We start from the raw sequence: 10,824 nt of genomic DNA, 5'->3' as shown, positions 1-10,824 counted from the left end.
ATTGGACTTTATATTTTACGTATCCTATAGCTTTGACTATACTGATTGGACGTTACATATTATTCTTTGAACTATTGTGAATTGACTTACCATTTTATTTCAGAATCAGTATAGAATGCTTTCGTAAAGTAAATACCTTTATTTAATGTATATTCCATGTAAATTAAATCACGATAATGCTGTGTCCATCAAAGATATTGCTTTAAAGGAAGGTCAGAGAGAGAGCCACTAGCTACCATGTTTACATATTTATGGGGTGTATTGTTTTGAGGTGATGATCCTTTAATGACCGTAATTAAATCCTTGCTGGTCAGTATGTCTCCATTTTGGACATTATGTTCCCGATTTATACACAAATATCCTGAGGGGGTAAAGTTTGATATAAACTAAATAATAACATATATCATTCGGCTAATCGAAGTCAATTAGCCCTTTGATCGGCTCAGGTAGATGACAGTAATTGGTCACGATACAGTGACCCTCCCACTAGTAAATATCTGTCGTAACCTTGATTGACCCTAAGTACACTGATTAAGGGCGGGTTCTTGACTGACCAGCCTTACGCCATCTTGGAGCATCATAGTAACAAGGTGGTGGCGCCCTCTTAAGGGGCTTTTCAACACCCAATGAACACTTGTATTACTTTGATAGTTGTTTTCCCCAAATAGTATAAAACTACTAACTTCTCGCAAGTTAGATGAATTCCGACGCTCTTTCGAACTCTTAACATCTCTCTCTGACTTCCCCGAATTGGGACTGTGTATTTAGTTTGCTTTTTGTCGAATAAAACCACTATACGATCACTTAAGACTTTTACTTAACGTGTACACTACTTACGTAAGATACGCGTGGTAGTGTTATATTTCGCATCTAAAGTGTCATTTGTCAATGGCATAGACATAAGCCCCTTTATCGACAAAATATTAGAAATAATTATTCTAGGAATTTTTAACCCTCAAATAACCACCCAAACCTCATGTTTACCCCTTTTTATAAAATTTGACCGGGTCTTTCCTGCGAAACCATCCCATGCCAACACCCAAAATAAACAAAACAAGAAAGCGTATTAGTTTGTTGATATGAAAGTCAAGATCTCTTTCAATATTTAAAGAAAAAACGCGCAAGACACAAAATTGATTAATCTTGTGTTTCCTTTGTCAACACTAAGCATGGGATCCAAATTGATTTTAAGCAGCAATGACTTCCTTGAAATCGCGAGAATATACACTTCCGGGCAGTCAAAGTCGTCATGGCGTTGTCCATAGCGTACATGGCAACTTATGTCAACGGTCAAAACACGTTAACAAAGCAGAGTGAGGCAGCAGTAGAGAGTGGCCGGGTGTTAAAATTTGTGTTTGATAGAGAATATCGTGTAATCAAGTCATCGGTGCAGGCCTCCATGAGAGATACATCATACAAAGTTCAAGTGAGTGCACTTCACATGTACCCTCCCCGATCATGCCATTTTGCAGTTCAGATGTTTATTAGTTCGTTGAATTTTATTAAGTGTGTAATTAATATGAACCTTATCAGAGACGTATGATACGGCACTTTTATTTACTGTAGTAAAAGACGAAATTCAGGTAAACTCTAACCTAAACAGCTTAAGTGCAGCAAACACACATTTACATGTAGCCATTTTGCCATTTTAGCCCATTTAGGCCTAGTATAAATATATAGATCAATAATGAACAAATAGAAAGAACATTATTATAGATAGTATCCTTATGCTTAATTTCTAGTGAACTTCAGCATGGTAAACAATACATTCTCAGTAAAAGGCACTTAATATGTATTCAGCAGGAAAAGTAAAATATTCCTGGAGCACTATATAATAATTTTATAAATACAAATATTGTCACTATGAGCAGAATTTTCTTGAGGAGAGTGAAAATGGGAATGTGAAAGACAGTACTTGTCAGAGTCCAATTGGAGAATTTAAATGTCACCATGTTGCAGCAACACTTCTGTTTGGGTAAGTTTAGATAAAAATACTTTACAGTCAAAACTGTGTAAAAAAATGAAAAAAAATAAGGAATCATTATGCAGCTGTCTTTAATGTTTATCCAAAACATGTTTAGTATTCAAGTATAAAGATAATAGCATTTTATATTGCATGTAATTATTAATTTCACTAAAAAAAAAATTTAAGTCTTACCAAAGACACTAAATAAAAAATATCTTTAGGTATAAGAAAGCAAGAAAAACAGACATCAAATGTAGCTGGATAAAACAACCTAAATCAGCACCACCCAAGAGAACAGTGACACTGCATCCATCAAATCAGCCTAACTACAGGTACCTGCATTCAATTTATATTGTTGATCGTAGAATAGATATTTGCCAAAGCTACTTGAGTTTGATTTATGTACACAATATTCGATGCAAGTTACTATTTTAAGTTATGAAAATGTTTTTAAAAAATAACAACAAAAAATTCATGTCTGTTTGCATCATAATCACTGATTAAAGAAACAGAAAATTGTTTAAGTTTGCATAATTTCCCCATAAAACAGAGCACGCAAAAGAGTTGTAGCAGATGAGGATAGATTATTTTTACGAAAACTACTTGGGCAGTTGGGGCGGTTGACAGGTTGTTTCCATCATTCTGAAATGTAGTTCATGGTTGATCATGAGCTTTCTTGTTGGTGTTTTTTTTTTTATTGTTTTTGATTTACCCTGTTGTTTTGTCTACATTGATAATTTGGAACATTAATATAAGATACACAATCAAGAACTTATATTTGAAGGACGAGAAAATGTGAAAGGTTTTTACAGATGACAGAAAGATCCCTTTTAATCAGAAAAAGCTTGTTTGAGCTTTCGGATCAGACTAGCTAAAAATATTTACAGGGGAAGGGGGCCGGGGTACCACTGCTTTAAAAATGAAAAAAAAATCCTAGTTACCTCTTAATGTATCATTGCATACTATAAAATCACTAATTTTGTAGGGTCATTTTTTTTTTAAATTAGGAGGGAATATAAGGGTAAAAGAGGCTTAATTGAAGATTAAATGTTGAAAAAAGTGCAGAATTGTTAAAGCTTATGTTTTAGTAAGGACATAATTTCATAGTTTCTTCATGCCATGAATCAAATGAAAATTAATTCTCATTAAAATAAGGTGATTTCAAAGAAGTTCATTAATAGAATTTTTCAGTTTATTTTGTCATTATTTCATATATGTAGTATTATTGATTATTCTAATTTCTAATTTTTAAGATGACTTGTTTTTTCCAATAGAATAATATATTAATATATTCATTGTTATATTTCAATCATCAATTGCTTAAATTGTGAGCAAGATTTACAATTACTATTGTGGTATTAATATATACCTATTAACTTAGAAAAACAAGTTCTGTTCATATGGAACTGAAGTGCAATGCTGCATGATTTAAAATTGTATTCATCTTAAATTCTTATTACATTTGTACATTATAAAATACATCTTTAAATGTCATATTTGTAAAGCTCTGCACTGGATTCTAAGTAAGGAACCTGAGGTTGGGGCACTACCAGTACCCGTGGTAGAGGACCTTCTCATGTGTCAGGAGTATCTTCAAGCAACAGAGCCACTAACATGGCTGAAGCAACAACTTATTGTATCACTTGAAAAAGTGATACAGACAGCCTTCCAGACAACTGGACAGAGGGAAAATGCAGTTTGGGCAGCAATAAGGAAACTAAGGTTTACCGCATCTAATTTTGGAAAAATTATAGCAGCTGCAAATCGAAATAGGTACATACATTTATATTTAAGGAACAAAGTTATTTTGCACATTTACAGAGGAGGAAGGCATGGTTAAAAGCAATACTTTGATGAATTATAGGAAACAATTAGTTATCCAACAGGTGCATGGCCTAATATTAACTAACCTTGAATCATATTAGCTTACCTGAGCTGAAAGCCCCATGGGCCTCTTGTTGTATATATTGTGTCATTTTATTATAAAAATTTTAGAGTAATGGCACACAAGGGTCAATAAAAAAATACGAAGACTTTTGTCATAGCTATGTTACTTAACGTCATATCATTACTAAATTTGGTAGACATATTTTAGCAGTATTTTCAGACAATTTGCACGAAAAAAAGTTAATAAATTTCTTTATTTCTAAGAATTATTTAGAATTTAATCCTGCAAAAATGAGGACACGGCGCACGGTCAAAATGTGTGTTATGTCAACAATAAACCATATAATGTTGAAAGTATTATCTCTATAAATTTGGCTTAAAACCAAATTATATTGAAACTTCAAATTTAGTATAGTCATGATATTCTATGTACCAAATAATGATGGAATATATTGTTTTGTCGAACAGATATTAGCAACTAAAGTCAGATAGTCCTCTTTAGAATTGACTAAAAACATCGACGTCGCCAGACGTCACGACGCAACGAAAAGTACAAATAAAATGGATTTAACTCAGGAAAAAGCCGATACAAGCTGTGAAATTGCTCAATGGTGCAAAAAATAAGTCAACAATTATTTGCAAGTTTGTGTTTAACTGTAATAAATGTTGTGGGGGTGGTGGTCATTGTATTTTGAATATAAAACAGTCCGAAAGAGAGTAGAATATCTGTAAATATTTGGTCATAAAAGAAGTAACGTCAACCGACGTTCAGGGTTATCCTTTATGTAAACTAAGATATACACGGTTAAAAAATGAAAATATTGAAGAACTAACTAATGATTCTCGAGCAAATGTGTGCAAATAATATGTTAAGTGGTTCAGTGCCATTTTAAATTGTAAGAAGAAAGGCACAAGAGACAAAGCAAGACATAAAGATGGGGTATATCTATAAATTGTGCGTGTTTAATTTTGACGTCATGTTTTGAACGTTACCGTGCGCTGTGGTGACAAAACATGTTGTTTTTAAAAAGGGGTAGCAAAAATACCCTTTCATCAAATGGACTAAAACTTCGCATATCAATAACATAAGTGTTCGTGCACAAATTAATCTGTTAAGTATGACTTTCGTGAAAAATATATGATAGACAGCCGAATTGTCTTCGAATTTTTTGATTGACCCTCGTACAATGATATAATTGAAATAAAGAGTAAAACACATAAAATCAAATGAACTATATTTAATGGCTTTTTTCATCAGGTTGACGGCATCTCTGAGGAAAAGGCTACTGAGTGCCTACAACTTACAGAAGAGGGACCGCTTCAGTGGGGTATAACACATGAGAGTGTTGCATTGACAGAGTATTGCTAAGAAGGAGATGTCTCAGTACTACCAACAGGTAACTTAATATTAAGAAATTACAGGTTTTGTGTTTCACTGATCCAAGGCCAATGCTTTTTACAAGTTACTTGTAGTTTTATATACAGTACAGTTTAAAATTTAACCTCCAAAAATGTGCACTCAATTTTATTCTACTGAATGTTTCATTATGCCCCTCCCCTGCCAACCGAGTTTAAAGGGGGATATTATTTTCAATATGTCTGTATATGTATTTGTTGTCATGATTTTGTTTGGACATATATTTTGAGGCGATTGCAATGGATGGATTTCTACTCTTATTATTCAGTCTTATAAATTTTTTGACATGCATTTGAACAATGTTTTTTAAAGAGTTTTAAATAATTGGCCTATATTTACATTCTTCCACCATAATCAGATAATCTCAATGTGTTTTTTTTTTAATTTTAAAAAAGGCAGACAAAAATAGTTCTTCATTTAAAGATTGTATGATTTCTTAGGTATATGGCTTCATGAGACGGGAATTTTAGGGGCTTTACCTGATGGTTTTGTACAAGGAACTTTCAAAGACAGTTTGAATGTGTACCATCAACAAGCTCAGTCAAAGGATATGACAGTTGCCGCTGCATGTACTACAATCACGGATTTCTACATAGGTAAGTCTGAGATTCATGGTCATGTATACTGATGAACTCTTGTTGGTTTAACATGTAACATATTTTGAATATATATTATGAGTGTGTGTATGAAGTTTACTCTGCAATTTTTGATTTAATACCTTTATTTTACCAGAGATAGTTTGCACATTTTGAAAGAATATCAAATGAATAATACATGTTCTATCAAATTATAATTTTGTGGCATCTTATCAATTTATAATTCACTGTTTCAGTCACTGATAAAGATGTGAGTTTCTGAAGAAAACGCATGACTACTGGCATCAGATTCAAGGACAACTTAATTTGTCAGGAACTCAATGCTGTGACCTTGTCATATGGACTCTAGTAGATTTGAAAATTGTCAGGATATTGAAAGATGACACATGGGCTCAAAACATTTCAACAATGTTAGATTTTTATTTTTCAAAATTCCTGCCATCTTTGTCGGAATGATCAATTGATGACATACATGTGATACATATATATTATATTGATTCACCTGTATTTATAAGTTACAGTAGTTTGTTTACAGTAAAACATATCATCATATGATCACAGTCAACACATTTTGCAGTATTGTAATACATGTATAATTTATTTTTACCATATAATGATTCTTTACTATAAAAAAAAAACCCAACCCTAACTACATGTAATTGCACAAACATCTGATAATGAAGTGAAAAGGGCTGAAAATCACAACATTAATCTTCTTTTTGTATATTTTCTTATACATCATAAACTATTTTGAAAGCTTTGGCATATAAAAACACAGACTAGTAGATCAAAATCTCTTTACAATTCTTATTGATAGTCATCAAGTTATCAAGAAAAGAAAGAAATATTATTGTCATAATACAGCTATATAATTAACATACATGAAATGGTTGAAATTGCATAAAATAATGAATTCTTGATATGTACATTATATGTATTTTACTGTATCACTCATGTTAATTAAAACATTTCTGACTCATTCTCTTCTATCTCATATTTGCCTGCTATCTCTTTAAGGAGAGGCGCCTGAAGGTTAACTAAACAGCAGCACAATTGAAATATTTTTGTTGTCAAATGTCTGTACTGAGAAGGAACATGTCTGAGAATGTCATAGTTTTTAATTCTTTCGTTCGCTCTCTCTATGTGTATTCTACTACGTCCAATTTTATAACACAGTTTTGACTCTTCTCTGGTAAAATGAGATTTACTTGACAGGAAAGGAGGGATCTTCAATGATACCCCTGTAGGAAGTTTGTCATAAATATTTAATCCTTTATCCGCTAGAACAAGATCTGCCAACAGAGTTTAAAGGGGGATATTATTTTCAATATGTCTGTACGTGTATTTGTTGTCATGATTTTGTTTGGACATATATTTTGAGGCGATTGCAATGGATGGATTTCTACTCTTATTATTCAGTCTTATAAATTTATTGACATGCATTTGAACAATGTTTTTCAAAGAGTTTTAAATAATTGGCCTATATTTACATTCTTCCACCCTAATCAGATAATCTCGATGTGTTTTTTTTTAATTTCAAAAAAGGCAGTCAAAAATAGTTCTTCATTTAAAGATTGTATGATTTCTTAGGTATATGGCTTCATGAGACAGGAATTTTAGGGGCTTCACCTGATGGTTTTGTACAATGAACTTTCAAAGACAGTTTGAATGTGTACCATCAACAAGCTCAGTGTAGGATTTCACCTGATATAGTAGAAATCAATTGCCCTTTCTCAGCAAAGGATATGACAGTTGCCGCTGCATGTACTACATGTACAATCAAGGATTTCTACATAGGTAAGTCTAAAATTTATGGTCATGTATACTGATGAACTCTTGTTGGTTTAACATGTAACATATTTTGAATATATATTATGAGTGTGTGTATGAAGTTTATTCTGCAATCTTTGATTTAATACCTTTATTTTACCAGAGATAGTTTGCACATTTTGAAAGAATATCAAATAAATAATACATGTTCTATCAAATTATAATTTTGTGGCATCTTATCAATTTATAATTCACTGTTTCAGTCACTGATAAAGATGGGTGTTTGACTCTGAAGAAAACGCATGACTACTTGCATCAGATTCAAGGACAGCTTCATTTGTCAGGAACTCATTGCTGTGACCTTGTCATATGGACTGTAGTAGATTTGAAAATTGTCAGGATATTGAAAGATGACACATGGGCTCAAAACATTTCAACAATGTTAGATTTTTATTTTTCAAAATTCCTGCCATCTTTGTCGGAATGATCAATTGATGACATATACATGATATATGTACAAGTGATACATATATATTATATTGATTCACCTGTATTTATAAGTTACAGTAGTTTGTTTACAGTAAAACATATCATCATATGATCACAGTCAACACATTTTGCAGTATTGTAATACATGTATAATTTATTTTTACCATATAATGATCCTTTACTATAAAAAAAAAACTCAACCCTAACTACATGTAATTGCACAAACATCTGATAATGAAGTGAAATGGGCTGAAAATCACAACATTAATCTTCTTTTTGTATATTTTCTTATACATCATAAACTATTTTGAAAGCTTTGGCATATAAAAACACAGACTAGTAGATCAAAATCTTTTTTACAATTCTTATTGATAGTCATCAAGTTATCAAGAAAAGAAAGAAATATTATTGTCATAATACATCTATATAATTAGCATACCGGTACATGAAATGGTTGAAAGTGCATAAAATAATGAATTCTTGATATGTACATTATATGTATTTTACTGTATCACTCATGTTAATTGAAACATTTCTGACTCATTCTCTTCTATCTCATATTTGTCTGCTATCTCTTTAAGGAGAGGCGCCTGAAGGTTAACTAAACAGCAGCACAATTGAAATATTTTTGTTGTCAAATGTCTGTACTGAGAAGGAACATGTCTGAGAATTTCATAGTTTTTAATTCTTTCGTTCGCTCTCTGTACGTGTATTCTACTACGTCCAATTTTATAACACAGTGTTGCCTCTTCTCTGGTAAAATGAGATTTACTTGACAGGAAAGGAGGGATGTTCAATGATACCCCTGTAGGAAGTTTGTCATAAATATTAAATCATTATTAAAGTATTTTTGTATATCTTACTCAATTTACCCCTACTTTTCAAGCAAAACTTCAACCGAGTTTTAAATCATTTTCATTTCCTTAAAGTTACACAGACAATTTTGTAAATTTAATTAACAATATTGCGATATATGGTAATAGTTCGACAAGCAAGAACAAAGTACTTTTGTAATAACATCAATTCATTGTTAATAACAATAATTCCTGTTAAATCTAAGTTTGAATTCAAATTTATCAAGTCCTTGTCTTGTACATTCTTGTTTTTAAGTCAAATGCAACAGTGTTTAAGTACATGTAGTTGATTTCATTCAGTTTATCTTGTTTTTACAGACACGCCAAAGAAAGTACACCGAGTAACAAACTATAGAAGAAAACTTAAACTTGAACAGCCGGAAAAATATGAAGAATATTTGAAAAAGCAGAAGGAGAGATGCAAGAAAGGAAGAGACAACTTAAAAAAACAGCTATCAAAGAAAAAACCATCAAGAGAAGCTTTACAGAAAACACAACACCAGCTTCAACAGCAGAGAAAGCGGCAAGCTAAATACATGAAAACAAGATTTTTAAACATTTCTGAAGAGAACCACGTGAAATCTAAGAAAGGTACAGTTGCCACAAGAAACAAGATGCAATCCAAAAGAGAGTACAACAGAGACAAACAAAGAATTTGCAGAAGTAAGATGACATCTCAGAAAAAGAATTCGATAAAGAAAAAAGACAGAAAGAAAACGTGCAAAGAGGCAGTCTGTAAGAAATAATATTGAAAGTCCAGAGTTAGAAAATAAACAAACATGTACAGTAGCAGTACAGACTTCAAATTTAGGTGAAACAAACCTTATTGACGAACTGCGAAAAACACCTAAAGGAAAATCTGCTATTATTGGTGCAGCAAGAAGCTTAGTACAAAAAGGATATTGCAAGAAATTTCTTGCTGGAAGATGCAAACTAAACAGAAGAACTTTATCAGCAAGGTCGAAGTTACAAAAGAAAACACGCATTAATGTGAAAAAATACGGTCATTTTACATTAGAACAGATATCTCGAGAGTTGTTCCTCAACGTAGGTATGCTACCAAAGATGGCCCAGGACATTTACTGCTGATATCTGTGAAAGAAGCATATAACAAATACAAAAAGGAAAACGCACAGGAAACCGTATGTTTCAGTAGGTTTGCTTTTTTACGACCAAGAAATGTTCGATTACTAAATAAAACACACAGAGAGTATTGCATGTGTGGGTACTGCCTTAATGTTAGGAACAAGTTGTTGAGTTTAGAGCATGCCAAAAAGTCATCTGGCCCAAAAAGTGTTAATGAAGCCAACGTGTTAGAAACGCTTTTGTGCCCAAAACCATCCAGTCAGAAGTTCTTTGCTCCACAATGCATTGAAGGAAAATGTTCTAAATGCAGTGACTGTAGTAAAACCTTAGAAGAAAGATACAATGATATACCCGAAGACAAAGAGCTGACATGGAATCGATGGGAAAGATTTGAAGGCAAAGCAGTATTGGTAGCAAAAACTGGTAGAAAACAAGAGTTGATCCTTGAACTGGTAGAAACTGATATCTTGCATCCAGCACAAGGAACAACATTCTTTAAACATCTACACACAGCCCAGTGGCAGCAAACCCAATTCTCTCTAATAAAGGACAATCTGCCTGAGAATTGGATTCTTCAGGTGATGGATTTTGCTAAAAATAGAGGCATTAACTACCAAGAAGAAATCAAAGCAGCTTTCTTTGCAAATTCCCAAATAACAATGCATCCTATTGTAAACTATTATCAAAAGGGATCGAGATGGCCTGGTCAAAGATGTCTGTATTAGACTATCTGAGGATGCCATGACTACCATGCTGTAG

At 32.5% G+C, this 10,824-nt stretch overlaps 1 long non-coding RNA gene across 2 annotated transcripts; it reads left to right on the top strand.

The window, feature by feature from the left end:
- Window positions 1-2,268: 2,268 nt before the first annotated feature.
- LOC117685232 (uncharacterized) lies at window positions 2,269-7,632 on the top strand. 2 transcript variants are annotated; one of them, XR_004598879.2, is made up of 4 exons: window positions 2,269-2,298; window positions 3,472-3,739; window positions 5,112-5,250; window positions 7,457-7,632. It is a non-coding gene; the product is annotated as an uncharacterized lncRNA (long non-coding RNA). The 2 variants fall into 2 exon arrangements; XR_004598878.2 differs by lacking the exon at window positions 7,457-7,632 and adding an exon at window positions 5,711-5,812.
- Window positions 7,633-10,824: the final 3,192 nt, after the last annotated feature.

This window comes from Magallana gigas, chromosome 1, assembly GCF_963853765.1.
Source record: "Magallana gigas chromosome 1, xbMagGiga1.1, whole genome shotgun sequence".
NCBI classification, from domain to species: Eukaryota; Metazoa; Mollusca; class Bivalvia; order Ostreida; family Ostreidae; genus Magallana; species Magallana gigas.
This window is presented reverse-complemented; position numbering and strand designations above follow the sequence as displayed.